General features: G+C 45.0%; 1 protein-coding gene across 1 annotated transcript in view; it reads left to right on the plus strand.

Moving 5' to 3' along the window:
* The window catches only part of LOC110524555 (pre-mRNA 3'-end-processing factor FIP1-like), a 45241-nt gene that overhangs the window by 7632 nt on the left and 22123 nt on the right, over window positions 1-15486 (plus strand). The window contains exons 8-9 of the mRNA XM_090235992.1: window positions 2865-2964; window positions 3086-3196. The gene's annotated coding sequence lies outside the window, so the exon portion shown is untranslated. The remainder of the gene's footprint in view (window positions 1-2864; window positions 2965-3085; window positions 3197-15486) is intronic.

Genomic DNA, 15486 nt, shown 5'->3' on the forward strand with positions numbered 1-15486 from the left:
TGATCCTCAACACTGGGGCCCCACAAGGGTGCGTTCTCAGCCCTCTCCTGTACTCCCTGTTCACCCATGACTGTGTGGCCATGCACGCCTCCAACTCAATCATCAAGTTTGAAGACGACACTACAGTGGTAGACTTGATTACCAACAACGATGAGACGGCCTACTGGAGAAGGTGGATAGTTTTAATTTCCTCGGCATACACATCACGGACAATCTGAAATGGTCCACCCACACAGACAGCGTGGTGAAGAAGGCGCAACAGCACCTCTTCAACCTCAGGAGGCTGAAGAAATTTGGCTTGTCACCAAAAACACTCACAAACCTTTACAGATGCACAATCGAGAGCATCCTGTTGGGCTGTATCACTGCCTGGTGTGGCAACTGCTCCACCCACAAGCGTAAAGCTCTCCAGAGGGTAGTGAGGTCTGCACAACGCATCACCGGGGGCAAACTACCTGCCCTCCAGGACACCTACACCACCCGATGTCACAGGAAGGCCAAAAAGATCATCAAGGACAACAACCACCCGAGCCACTGCCTGTTCACCCCGCTATCATCCAGAAGGCGAGGTCAGTACAGGTGCATCAAAGCTGGGACCGAGAGGCTGAAAAACAGCTTCTATCTCAAGTCCATCAGACTGTTAAACAGCCATCACTAACATACTGACTCAAATCTCTAGCCACTTTAATAATAAAAAATTGGATGTAATAAATGCATCACTAGTCACTTTAAACAATGCCACTTTATGTAATTTTTACATACCCTACATTACTCATCTCATATGTGTATACTGTAGTTGTTGTGAAAGGTAGTTGTTGTGAAATTGTTAGATTACTTGTTAGATATTACTGCACGGTCGGATCTAGAAGTACAAGCATTTCGCTACACTCACATTAACATCTGCTAACCATGTGTATGTGACCAATAAAATTTGATTTGAGGTACTCGTGGTTTTCTCCATACCCTAGTCCTCCCATCAGTGTGAAATAGCAGGAACTGGGATTCATCAAACCAGGCAATATTTTTCAAATTCTTCAGTGTCTAGTGTTTTTTTGTTCATTTGGCCACTGCAACCGCAGTTTCTTGTTTTTTGCTGAAAGAAGTGGAACTCTGTAAGGTCATCGGCTCTCATACCCCATTCATGTCAAGGTACGAAGAGTATATTTTATAGGTCTTTGGGCACCAATGTTGTACTGGACTGTCAGTCGACTAACTGTAGCCAGTCTGTTTCTCTGCACAATTCGTGTCAGCCTCCTTTGTCCTCTTTCATCCCCTGTTTTTGACCACTGGCCTGTTGTTGGCTGGATGTCCTTTGGATGGTGGACCATTCTTGATACACACAGGAAACTTTTGAGTGTGAAAAACCCATCAGCGTTGCCGTTCTTGACACACTCAAACCGGTGCGCCTGGGACCTACTACCATACCCCGTTCAAAGGCACTTCAATATTTTGTCTTGCCCATTCACCCTCTGAATGGCACACATACACAATCCATGTCTCAAGGCTTAAAAATCCTTCTTTAACCTATCACCTCCCTTTCATCTACACTGACATCAATAAGTGATCAGAGCTTTCACCTGGATTCACCTGGTCAGTCTATGTCACGGAAAGAGCAGGTGTATATAATGTTTTGTACACACGGTGTGTGTGTGTGTGTATGTATAGACTGAACAAAAATATTAATGCAACAATTTTAATGATTTCACTGAGTAACAGTTCATATAAGGAAAAAAGTTAATTGAAATACATTCATTAGTGCCTAATCTATGGATTTCACATGAATGGGCAGGGGCGCAGCCATGGGAGGGCATAGGCCCACCTACTTGGGAGCCAGGCACACCCACTGGGGAGCCAGGCTCTGCCAATCAGAATTCGTTTTTCCCCACAAAAGGCTTTTATTACAGACAGATATACTCCTCAGTTTCATCAGCTTTCCGGGTGGCTAGTCTCAGACGATCCTGCAGGGGAAAATGCCAGATGTGGAGGTCCTGGGCTGGTATGGTTACACGTGGTCTGCAGTTTTGAGGCCGATTGGACGTACTGCCAAATTCTCTAAAAGAACGTTGGAGATGGCTTGTGGTAGAGACATTAACATTACATTCCTGCAGTCAGCATGCCAATTACACGCTCCCTCAACGTGAGACATCTGTGGCATTGTGTTGTGTGACAAAACTGCTAATTTTAGAGTGGTCTTTTATTGTCCCCAGCACAAGGTGTGTAATGATCATGCTGTTAAATCAGCTTCTTGATAGATATGCCACACTTGTCAGGTGGATATAAACAAATGCACAAAATGTGGGCGAAATACATTTTTGTGCGTATGGAGAATATCTGGAATATTTTATTTAATCTCATAAAACATGGAGAAAGGGAGATACCTAGTCATTTGTACAACTGAATGCATTCAACTGAAATGTGTCTTCCGCATTTAACCCAACCCCTCTGAATCAGAGAGGTGCGGGGGGCTGCCTTAATCGACAGCCACGTCATCGGCGCCCAGGGAACAGTGGGTTAACTGCCTTACTCAGGGGCAGAACGACAGATTGTCAGCTCTGGGATTCGATCCAGCAACCTTTCAGTTACTGGCCCAATGCTCCTACCCGCCAGGCTACCTGCCACCAACAATTTACATGTTGTGTTTTATATATTTTTCAATGTATATATTTTAAGGCAAATGCCTTACTTCTTATGCCACATCAGGGTGTTACCCATACACTGGTAAACAGATCACATCCTGAGATTTAAACCATGTAAAAAACAAGAGATTTACCCAAACTTGCATACCTTTTTATGCATGATCTATGCACAGAGACATATTGTGTTGGGTTTTTTGTATGTTTACTCTGTTCTGCTCTGGCCAGTAGAAAGACAAGCGGCACCCCCAATGTTATTGGAGGACAAACTGGTACCATCAGCCAGGTAGAGGAACAGAGACGTCACAATATAGAAGGAAATAACATCCAGGTTTGTGTGTCTTTGTTATTCTAAACTACACCTTGTCTTTCCTCTTGGTTAATCTAGTAAATTTGCTTACCTAGTCTGAGCTTTGTTTTTGTGTGTCTGTGTGTGTGTGCATGCATTACAGGTGCTTTCCAAGCCATCTGACACTGAGCCTACTCCCACTAAGATGCCCCCTTCTTCCCTCCGCCTCCACCCTACAATGTCAACTCCGCCCCTCCACTCATTCCTCCACCACGTAAGTTACCTCAGCCCCTCACAGACAAACATATATACACACACACACACACACACAGCTCTCTTTCTGTGTGTCCTCTGTTCAGCAGAACAGTTATGCAATATAAATGGCAAGGTTATGGATTGAATAAAGACACTGCTTGAAGGTCGTGGGTCAGACAGACAGACTGGTGAGAGTCACTCTCGTGACATCACGGGATGTCATGGAAAAATGGCGTTCAACTATGACACTCTCTATCTCTTCCCCCATCTCTCCCTCTCTCTTATTACAGTAATGTATCTCGACAATCGATACCTCGAATATCCTTCAACTCTTGTCAATGTAAAAAGGGCCTTACTTTCATTGTGTGGGTGCATCATTAGTACAGTTGAGGGGTTTGAGGGACCAGATGAAAGTGTAACCCAGAGAGTTGCAGGTGTAAATCCCATGCTGGGAACCCATGAAGGACAGGCACCATAAGTGGTAATAAATAACACTGCATGTTGAAGGACATGTTTAGGGTTTGGAGGTGAATGCAGATGGGTTAACATAAACATGTGGGTGTGTATACATTTGTGTGCACATGGTCATGAGTGTGCACTCTATGGGTGAGTGTCTTTTTCCCCAGGTGTGTGTAATTCTCTCCAGGTGTGTGGGTGCCAGTGCTGTCAGTCTGTCGGACTTCCTCCTCATCGCCTGATGAATATGAGGCAGAGGGCAGGAAGTCCCCCCTGGCCTGAGCTCACAGCTGAGCGCAGGCTGCCATCGCTTCATCTTCAAAGATTCCAAAATAGCACCCCTCACACACTCCCAGCACCCCCTAAGTTCAATGAGCCCGGTACCGACATGTTGTTCAACCTGTGCCAAATATCCTAATACAACCAAAATATCAAACATCCTGTCGACCCGGCAAACCTGGCTTTCCTTCTTTAAGTTACAGGCTCTGCCTCCTTTTGTGATGCAAATGTTCAACGTGATAAAAATAGCTCCTGGAAGAAAAGAAAAGTGCAGAGCCAGCAGATTGGAGGGAGAGAGAGAGAGCTTTGTTACTCTTGGTACAGTAGGGTCACATTAGTGGTGTAGTATTATTGCTTGATAGGGCCAGGTTTTAGCGTGGGGTTGTGTTGTCATTGCAGGCCAGTCTGTGTAGTGAAGCACTAAGGGATGTTGTCTGGAGCTCTAGTGTAGAACTGGTTGTACTGATCAGTGTAGTTTGGCACATACATTGTGGTTAGTTTGACACCTGTACTGACTGATATGGCTGTGACGGTCTTGGAATTTGAGGTTACGGTAATTGGCCAGGCCAATGTACAGACACCAACATAATCGTTCAAGGAAATGCATGTGACTGTCACTTAGAAAGGTCCTTGTTTTGAAAGAAAAACACATTTTTTGTCCATTAAAATAACATCAAATTGATCAGAATAACAGTGTTAATGTTGTAAATGACAATTGTAGCTGGAAACAGCTGATTTTTAATGGAATATCTACATAGGCGTACAGAGGCCCATTATCAGCAACCATCGCTCCTGCTTCCAATGGCACGTTGTGTTAGCTAATCCAAGTTTATCATTATAAAAGGCTAATTGATCATTAGAAAACCCTTTTGCAATTATGTTAGCACAGCTGACAACTGTTCTGATTAAAGAAGCAATAAAACTGGCCTTTTTTTAGAATAGTTGAGTATCTGGAGCATCAGAATTTGTGGGGTCGATTACAGGCTCAAAATGGCCAGAAACAAAGAACTTTCTTCTGAAACTCATCAGTCTATTCTTGTTCTGAGAAATGAAGGCTATTCCATGTGAGAAATTGCCAAGAAACTGAAGATCTTGTACAATGCTGTGAACTACTCCCTTCACAGAACAGCGAAAACTAGCTCTAACCACAATAGAAAGAGGAGTGGGTCCAACTGAGCAAGAGGACAAGTACATTAGAGTGTCTAGTTTGAGAAACAGATGCCTCACAAGTCCTCAACTGGCAGCTTCATTAAATAGTACCCGCAAAACAACAGTCTCAACGTCAACAGTGTACAGTCGTGGTCAAAAGTTTTGAGAATGACACAAATATTAATTTTCACCAAGAGGGCTGCTTCAGTTTTTGTTTCGATGGCAATTAGCATATACTCCAGAATGTCATGCTGATTGAGTTCAAATAACAGACTGGAAGCTTCAAATGGAGGTTGGTGCTTGGAATCATTGTTCTTCCTCTGTTTATCATGGTTACCTGCAAGGAAACACGTGCCGTCATCATTGCTTTGCACAAAAAGGGCTTCACAGGCAAGTATATTGCTGCCAGTAAGATTCCACCTAAATCAACCATACATCGGATCATCAAGAACTTCAAGGAGAGCGGTTCAATTGTTGTGAAGAAGGCTTCAGGGCGCCCAAGAAAGTTCAGCAAGCGCCAGGACCGTCTCCTAAAGTTGATTCAGCTGCGGGAACGGGGTACCACTAGTAAAGAGCTTGCTCAGGAATGGCAGCAGGCAGGTGTGAGTGCATCTGCACGCACAGTGAGGCGAAGACTTTTTGAGGATGGCCTGGTGTCAATAAGGGCAGCAAAGAAGCCACTTCTCTCCAGGAAAAACATCAGGAACAGACTGATATTCTGCAAAAGGTACAGGGATTGGACTTCTGAGGACTGGGGTAAAGTCATTTTCTCTAATGAATCAGCTTTCTGATTGTTTGGGGCATCCGGAAAAAAGCTTGTCCGGAGAAGACAAGGTGAGCGCTACCATCAGTCCTGTGTCATGCCAACAGTAAAGCATCCTGAGACCATTTATGTGTGGGGTTGCTTCTCAGCCAATGGAGTGGGCTCACTCACAATTTTGCCTAAGAACACAGCCATGAATAAAGAATGGTACCAACACATCCTCTGAGAGCAACGTCTCCCAACCATCCAGGAACAGTTTGGTGACGAACAATGCCTTTTCCAGCATGATGGAGCACCTTGCCATAAGGCAAAAATTATAAATAAGTCGCTCGGGGAACAAAACATCAATATTTTGGGTCCATGGCCAGGAAACTCCCCAGACCTTAATCCCATTGAGAACTTGTGGTCAATCCTCAAGAGGCGGGTGGACAAACAAAACCCCACAAATTCTGACAAACTCCGATATTGATTATGCACGAATGGGCTGCCATCAGGATGGGACCCAGAAGTTAATTGACAGCATGCCAGGACGGATTGCAGATGTCTTGAAAAAGAAGGGTCAACACTTCAAATATTAGCTCTTTTAAATATTAATAAAAGCCTTTGACACTTATGAAATGCTTGTACTTCAGTATTCCATAGTAACATCTGACGAAAATATCTAAAGACACTGAAGCAGCACATTTTTGTGAAAATTAATATTTGTGTCATTTTCAAAACTTTTGGCCACGACTGCTAACAAAACTGCTAAGAGGCGACTCCGGGATGCTGGCCTTCTAGTAGGAGTTGCAAATAAAAAGCCATATCTCATACTGGCCAATGAAAATTAAAGATTAAGATGGGCAAAAGAACAGACACTGGACAGAGGAAGATTGGAAAAAAGTGTTATGGACAGACAATCTAAGTTTGAGGTATTCGGATCACAAATAAGAACATTCGTGAGATGCAGAAAAAAATGAAAAGATGCTGGAGGAGTGCTTGACGCCATCTGTCAAGCATGGTGGAGGCAATGTGATGGTCTGGTTGTGCTTTGATGATGGTGAAGTGGGAGATTTGTACAGGGTAAAAGGGATCATGAAGAAGGAAGGCTATCACTCCATTTTGCAACGCCCTATGGACGGCACTTAATTGGAGCCAATTTCCTCCTACAACAGGACAATGACCCAAAGCACAGCTCCAAACTATGCAAGAACTATTTAGGGAAGAAGCAGTCAGCTGGTTTTCTGTCTATAATGGAGTGGGCAGCACAGTCACCGGATCTCAACCCTGTTGAGCTGTTGTGGGAGCAGCTGGACCGTATGGTACGTAAGAAGTGCCCATCAAGCCAATCCAACTTGTGGGAGGTGCTTCAGGAAGCATGGGGTGAAATCTCTTCAGATTACCTCAGCATATTGACAACTAGAATGCCAAATGTCTGCAAGGCTGTAATTGCTGCAAATGGAGGATTCTTTGACGAAAGCGAAGTTTGAAGGACACAATTATTATTTCAATTCAAAATCATTATTTATAACCTTGTCAATTTCTTGACTATGTTTCCTATTCATTTTGTAACTAGTTTCATGTATGTTTTCGTTGAAAACAAGGATATTTCTGAGTGACCCCAAACTTTTGAACTGTAGTGTATATCAGTGTATATACAACAAGTTATGTCGGCTTCTTTAAACGGTTTTGACGGTCTTCATCCATGACCGTCAGTTACACGGTTATTCAATTATCGTCACAGCCCTACTGACTGACTGTCCCTGTAAAAGCAACATTGTTATCCATCAGTGTGTAGAGCAGGTTTGTGTCAGGTTTGTGGGTCTGTTATAGTGGTATCTTCAGCTAATAGCTACAGATGACAACCACAGCAGCGGTGGTCGGAACATAATCGTTTTGGGGGCACTTGGCAAGATCAATAATAGTAGAAGAAACATTGAGGAGGTAGTGCTGCCTGTAATGTCTTCAGCTAGTCATAGCGAATGCAGGCAGCCCATAGAGTGGGGAAACAGCACACTGCGGTCTCAACAGTATATCAGCTGAATCTAAAAGCCTCCAGCATAATGACTCTGTAAAACGTTAGCATGAGAGAAAGCCACGCAAGCACAATCACCAGCAATTAGCCGTCAGCCATTAGCTTTCTCATACGCTGCCAAGCATTGAAACTCAAGCCCTCATCAAACGCTAGCTTTGAGGCCACGACAGGTAGAAACAATTACTCACACACGCAAACATGGATGGCATGTGTGGAGGGAACTCTTTTGAAGTGTGTGTGTGTGCGAGCATAATGCATTGGCTCATGTAAAGATGCTCCATTACATTGAGCAACAGCTTTTGGAATTGAAATGGCTCAGTTAACTGATTTTAAAATGTGCTCTATCAAGACAAGGGTGTGATTTTGGGAGTCCAATGTATAAATCTAGAGCTTATTTTGCTAAGCACAATGCAATGGGAGGAGAGTAGCCAGACAAATTGTTTATTGAGGTTTAACTGCATATTGATTACATACAGTATTCATTGATCCTCCATTCACCCATTACTAATGCATATGCATGAAACAGAAAATCTAATTAAACAACTTGTTTTTATGGCATTTTGCTGTATTTTGTAACCACAGCTGTGTTTCTGTAGGCTATGTATTGTAGATACATGCATGTGAAGCTTCTAATTGAGTGCTCTGTTGCAGCGCTGCGTTTCTGTGTGTGTGTGTGTGTGTGTTTTTGTGGGGTTGAGTTTCCTACAGGCTAGATCCTATGCCCCTAGTTAAACCTAGTGAAACCCATCACAGTGTGGCTTCAGGGTTCTGTCATAGGCAGTGCCTGAAGCTAAACCAGCAGCAGGAGGCAGAGAGGACTGTTTTGGACTGCAAACTACAGGCCTGTTTTGGACTGCAAACTACAGGACTGTTTTGCTATCACAGACTGGAACATGTTCCGGGATTCTTCTGATGACATTGAGGAATACACCACATCAGTGCCCCAACCAGAAGCCATGGATTACAGGCAACATTCGTATAAAGGATAGAGCTGCCGCTTTCAAGGTGCGGGACTCTAACCCAGAAGCTTACAAGATATTCCGCTATGCCCTGCGACAAACCATCAAACAGGCAAAGCGTCAATACAGGGCTAAGATTGAATCATAGCTCTGACGCTCGTCGGATGTGGCAGGGCTTGCAAACTATTACAGACTACAAAGGGAAGCACAGCCGCGAGCTGCCCAGTGACACAAGCCTACCAGACGAGCTAAATCACTTCTATGCTCGCTTCGAGGCAAGCAACACTGAGGCATGCATGAGAGCATCAGCTGTTCCAGATGACTGTGTGATCACGCTCTCCGTAACCGACGTGAGTAAGACGTTTAAACAGGTCAACATTTTATTTTATTTATTTATTTTATTTAACCTTTATTTAACCAGGTAGGCTAGTTGAGAACAAGTTCTCATTTACAACTGCGACCTGGCCAAGATAAAGCATAGCAGTGTGAACAGACAACACAGAGTTACACATTGAGTAAACAATAAACAAGTCAATAACACAGTAGAAAAAAAGAAAAAAGAGTCTATATACAGTGCCTTGCGAAAGTATTCGGCCCCCTTGAACTTTGCGACCTTTTGCCACATTTCAGGCTTCAAACATAAAGATATAAAACTGTATTTTTTTGTGAAGAATCAACAACAAGTGGGACACAATCATGAAGTGGAACGACATTTATTGGATATTTCAAACTTTTTTAACAAATCAAAAACTGAAAAATTGGGCGTGCAAAATTATTCAGCCCCCTTAAGTTAATACTTTGTAGCGCCACCTTTTGCTGCGATTACAGCTGTAAGTCGCTTGGGGTATGTCTCTATCAGTTTTGCACATCGAGAGACTGACATTTTTCCCCATTCCTCCTTGCAAAACAGCTCGAGCTCAGTGAGGTTGGATGGAGAGCATTTGTGAACAGCAGTTTTCAGTTCTTTCCACAGATTCTCGATTGGATTCAGGTCTGGACTTTGACTTGGCCATTCTAACACCTGGATATGTTTATTTTTGAACCATACCATTGTAGATTTTCTTTATGTTTTGGATCATTGTCTTGTTGGAAGACAAATCTCCGTCCCAGTCTCAGGTCTTTTGCAGACTCCATCAGGTTTTCTTCCAGAATGGTCCTGTATTTGGCTCCATCCATCTTCCCATCAATTTTAACCATCTTCGCTGTCCCCGCTGAAGAAAAGCAGGCCCAAACCATGATGCTGCCACCACCATGTTTGACAGTGGGGATGGTGTGTTCAGCTGTGTTGCTTTTACGCCAAACATAACGTTTTGCATTGTTGCCAAAAAGTTCAATTTTGGTTTCATCTGACCAGAGCACCTTCTTCCACATGTTTGGTGTGTCTCCCAGGTGGCTTGTGGCAAACTTTAAACGACACTTTTTATGGATATCTTTAAGAAATGGCTTTCTTCTTGCCACTCTTCCATAAAGGCCAGATTTGTGCAATATACGACTGATTGTTGTCCTATGGACAGAGTCTCCCACCTCAGCTGTAGATCTCTGCAGTTCATCCAGAGTGATCATGGGCCTCTTGGCTGCATGTCTGATCAGTCTTCTCCTTGTATGAGCTGAAAGTTTAGAGGGACGGCCACGTCTTGGTAGATTTGCAGTGGTCTGATACTCCTTCCATTTCAATATTATCGCTTGCACAGTGCTCCTTGGGATGTTTAAAGCTTGGGAAATATTTTTGTATCCAAATCCGGCTTTAAACTTCTTCACAACAGTATCTCGGACCTGCCTGGTGTGTTCCTTGTTCTTCATGATGCTCTCAGCGCTTTTAACGGACCTCTGAGACTATCACAGTGCAGGTGCATTTATACGGAGACTTGATTACACACAGGTGGTTTGTATTTATCATCATTAGTCATTTAGGTCAACATTGGATCATTCAGAGATCCTCACTGAACTTCTGGAGAGTTTGCTGCACTGAAAGTAAAGGGGCTGAATAATTTTGCACGCCCAATTTTTCAGTTTTTGATTTGTTAAAAAAGTTTGAAATATCCAATAAATGTCGTTCCACTTCATGATTGTGTCCCACTTGTTGTTGATTCTTCACAAAAAAATACAGTTTTATATCTTTATGTTTGAAGCCTGAAATGTGGCAAAAGGTCGCAAAGTTCAAGGGGGCCGAATACTTTCGCAAGGCACTGTACATTGTGTGCAAAAGGCATGAGGAGGTAGGCGAATAATTACAATTTAGCAGATTAACACTAGAGTGATAAATTATCAGATGGTCATGTGTAGGTAGAGATACTGGTGTGCAAAAGAGCAGAAAACTAAATAAATAAAAACAGTATGGGGATGAGGTAGGTAAATTAGGTGGGCTATTTACCCATGGACTATGTACAGCTGCAGCGATCGGTTAGCTGCTCAGATAGCAGATGTTTAAAGTTGGTGAGGGAGATAAAAGTCTCCAACTTCAGCGATTTTTTTTGCAATTCGTTCCAGTCACAGGCAGCAGAGAACTGGAAGGAAAGGCGGCCAAATGAGGTGTTGGCTTTAGGGATGATCAGTGAGATACACATGCTGGAGCGCATGCTACAGGTGGGTGTTGCCATCGTGACCAGTGAACTGAGATAAGGCGGAGCTTTACCTAGCATGGACTTGTAGATGACCTGGAGCCAGTGGGTCTGGCGACGAATATGTAGCGAGGACCAGCCGACTAGAGCATACAGGTCGCAGTGGTGGGCGGTATAAGGTGCTTTAGTAACAAAACGGATGGCACTGTGATAAACTGCATCCAGCTTGCTGAGTAGAGTATTGGAAGCTATTTTGTAGATGACATCGCCGAAGTCGAGGATCGATAGGATAGTCAGTTTTACTAGGGTAAGTTTGGCGGCGTGAGTGAAGGAGGCTTTGTTGCGGAATAGAAACCCGACTCTAGATTTGATTTTAGATTGGAGATGTTTGATATGAGTCTGGAAGGAGAGTTTACAGTCTAGCCAGACACCTAGGTACTTATAGATGTCCACATATTCTAGGTCGGAACCATGGTGATGGTGGTGATGCTAGTCGGGCGTGCGGGTGCAGGCAGCGAACGGTTGAAAAGCATGCATTTGGTTTTACTAGCGTTTAAGAGCAGTTGGAGGCCACGGAAGGAGTGTTGTATGGCATTGAAGCTAGTTTGGAGGTTAGATAGCACAGTGTCCAAGGAAGGGCCAGAAGTATACCGAATGGTGTCGAATGCGTAGAGGTGGATTAGGGAATCGCCCGCAGCAAGAGCAACATCATTGATATATACAGAGAAAAGAGTCGGCCCGAGAATTGAACCCTGTGGCACCCCCATAGAGACTTCCAGAGGACCGGACAACATGCCCTCCGATTTAGTACACTGAACTCTGTCTGCAAAGTAGTTGGTGAACCAGGCAAGGCAGTCACAGAAAAACAGAGGCTACTGAGTCTGACAATAAGAATATGGTGATTGACAGAGTCGAAAGCCTTGGCCAGGTCGATGAAGACGGCTGCACAGTACTGTCTTTTATCGATGGCGGTTATGATATCGTTTAGTACCTTGAGCGTGGCTGAGGTGCACCCGTGACCGGCTCGGAAACCAGATTGCACAGCGGAGAAGCTACGGTGGGATTCGAGATGGTCAGTGATCTGTTTGTTGACTAGGCTTTCGAAGACCTTAAATAGGCAGGGCAGGATGGATATAGGTCTGTAACAGTTTGGGTCCAGGGTGTCTCCCCTTTGAAGATGGGGATGACTGCGGCAGCTTTCCAATCCTTGGGGATCTCAGACGATATGAAAGAGAGGTTGAACAGGCTGGTAATAGGGGTTGCGACAATGGCGGCGGATAGTTTCAGAAATAGAGGGTTCAGATTGTCAAGACCAGCTGATTTGTACGGGTCCAGGTTTTGCAGCTCTTTCAGAACATCTGCTATCTGGATTTGGGTAAAGGAGAAGCTGTGGAGGCTTGGGCGAGTAGCTACGAGGGGTGCGGAGCTGTTGGCCGAGGTTGAAGTAGCCAGGAGGAAGGCATGGCCAGCAGTTGAGAAATACTTGTTGAAGTTTTTGATTATCATGGATTTATCGGTGGTGACCGTGTTATCTAGCCTCAGTGCAGTGGGCAGCTGGGAGGAGGTGCTCTTGTTCTCCATGGACTTTACAGTGTCCCAGAACTTTTTGGAGCTACAAGATGCACATTTCTGCTTGAAAAAGCTGGCCTTTGCTTTCCTGACTGACTACGTGTATTGGTTCCTGACTTCCCTGAACAGTTGCATATCGCGGGGACTATTCGATGCTATTGCAGTCCTCCACAGGATGTTTTTGTGCTGGTCTAGGGCAGTCAGGTCTGGAGTGAACCAAGGGCTATATCTGTTCTTAGTTCTGCATTTTTTGAACGGAGCATGCTTATCTAAGATGGTGAGGAAGTTACTTTTAAAGAATGACCAGGCATCCTCAACTGACGGGATGAGGTCAATATCCTTCCAGGATGCCCGGGCCAGGTCGATTCGAAAGGCTTGCTCGCAAAGTGTTTTAGGGAGCGTTTGACAGTGATGAGGGGTGGTCGTTTGACTGTGGACCCGTAGCGGATACAGGCAATGAGGCAGTGATCGCTGAGATGCTGATTGAAGACAGCGGAGGTGTATTTGGAGGGCCAGTTGGTCAGGATAACGTCTATGAGGGTGCCCTTGTTTACAGATTTAGGGTTGTACCTGGTGGGTTCCTTGATGATTTGTGTGAGATTGAGGGCATCAAGCTTAGATTGTAGGACTGCCGGGGTGTTAAGCATATCCCAGTTTAGGCCACCTAACAGAACAAACTCTGAAGCTAGATGGGGGGCGATCAATTCACAAATGGTGTCCAGGGCACAGCTGGGAGCTGAGGGGGGCCGGTAGCAGGCGGCAACAGTGAGAGACTTATTTCTGGAGAGAGTCATTTTTAAAATTAGTAATTTGAACTGTTTGGGTATGGACCTAGAGAGTATGACATTCCTTTGCAGGCTATCTCTGCAGTATACTGCAACTCCGCCCCCTTTGGCAGTTCTATCTTGACAGAAAATGTTATAGTTGGGTATGGAAATCTCAGAATTTTTGGTGGCCTTCCTAAGCCAGGATTCAGACATGGCAAGGACATCAGGGTTGGCAGAGTGTGCTAAAGCAGTGAGTAAAACAAACTTAGGGAGGAGGCTTCTGATGTTGACATGCATGAAACCAAGGCTTTTTCGATCACAGAAGTCAACAAATGAGGGTGCCTGGGGACATGCAGGGCCTGGGTTTACCTCCACATCACCTGCATACATACACATACACAAGGCTGCGGGGCCAGATGGATTACCAGGACGTGTGCTCCGGGCATGTGCTGACCAACTGGCAGGTGTCCTCACTGACATTTTCAACATGTCCCTGATTGAGTCTGTAATACCAACATGCTTCAAGCAGACCACCATAGTCCCTGTGCCCAAGAACACAAAGACAACCTGCCTAAATGACTACAGACCCGTAGCACTCACGTCTGTAGCCATGAAGTGCTTTGAAAGGCTGGTAATGGCTCACATCAACACCATTATCCCAGAAACCCTAGACCCACTCCAATTTGAATACCTCCCAAACAGATCCACAGATGATGCAATCTCTATTGCACTCCACACTGCCCTTTCCCACCTGGACAAAAGGAACACCTATGTAAGAATGCTATTCATTGACTACAGCTCAGCGTTCAACACCATAGTACCCTCAAAGCTCATCACTAAGCTTAGGAACCTGGGACTAAACACCTCCCTCTGCAACTGGATCCTGGACTTCCTGACGGGTCGCCCCCAGGTGGTGAGGGTAGGTAGCAACACATTTGCCACACTGATCCTCAACACTGGAGCTCCCCAGGGGTGCGTGCTCAGTCCCCTCCTGTACTCCCTGTTCACCCACGACTGCATGGCCAGGCACGAGTCCAACACCATCATTAAGTTTGCAGGCGACACAACAGTGGTAGGCCCGATCACCGACAATGACGAGACAGCCTATAGGGAGGAGGTCAGAGACCTGGCCGGGTGGTGCCAGAATAACAACCTATCCCTCAACGAAACCAAGACTAAGGAGATGATTGTGGACTACAGGAAAAGGAGCACCGAGCACGTCCCCATTCTCATCGACGGGGCTGTAGTGGAGCAGATTGAGAGCTTCAAATTCCTTGGTGTCCACATCAACAACAAACTAGAATGGTCCAAACACGCCAAGACAGTCGTGAAGAGGGTACGACAAAGCCTATTCCCCCTCAGGAAACTTAAAAGATTTGGCATGGGTCCTCAGATCCTCAAAAGGTTCTACAGCTGCAACATCGAGAGCATCCTGACCGGTTGTATCACTGCCTGGTACGGCAATTGTTCGGCCTCTGACCGCAAGTCACTTCAGAGGGTAGTGCGTACGACCCAGTACATCACTGGGGCAAAGCTGCCTGCCATCCAGGACCTCTACACCAGGTGGTGTCAGCGGAAGGCCCTAAAAATTGTCAAAGACCCCAGCCACCCCAGTCATAGACTGTTCTCTCTACTTCAGCACGGCAAGAGGTACTAGAGTGCCAAGTTTAGGACAAAAGGCTACTCAACAGTTTTTACCCCCAAGCCATAAGACTTCTGAACAGGTAAACAATGGTTACCTGGACTATTTACATTGTGTGCCTCCACCAACCCCTATTTTACGCTGCTGCTACTC

The sequence above is a fragment of the Oncorhynchus mykiss genome, chromosome 5 (genome assembly GCF_057628025.1).
Source record: "Oncorhynchus mykiss isolate SJ-2025 chromosome 5, ASM5762802v1, whole genome shotgun sequence".
NCBI lineage: Eukaryota > Metazoa > Chordata > Actinopteri > Salmoniformes > Salmonidae > Oncorhynchus > Oncorhynchus mykiss.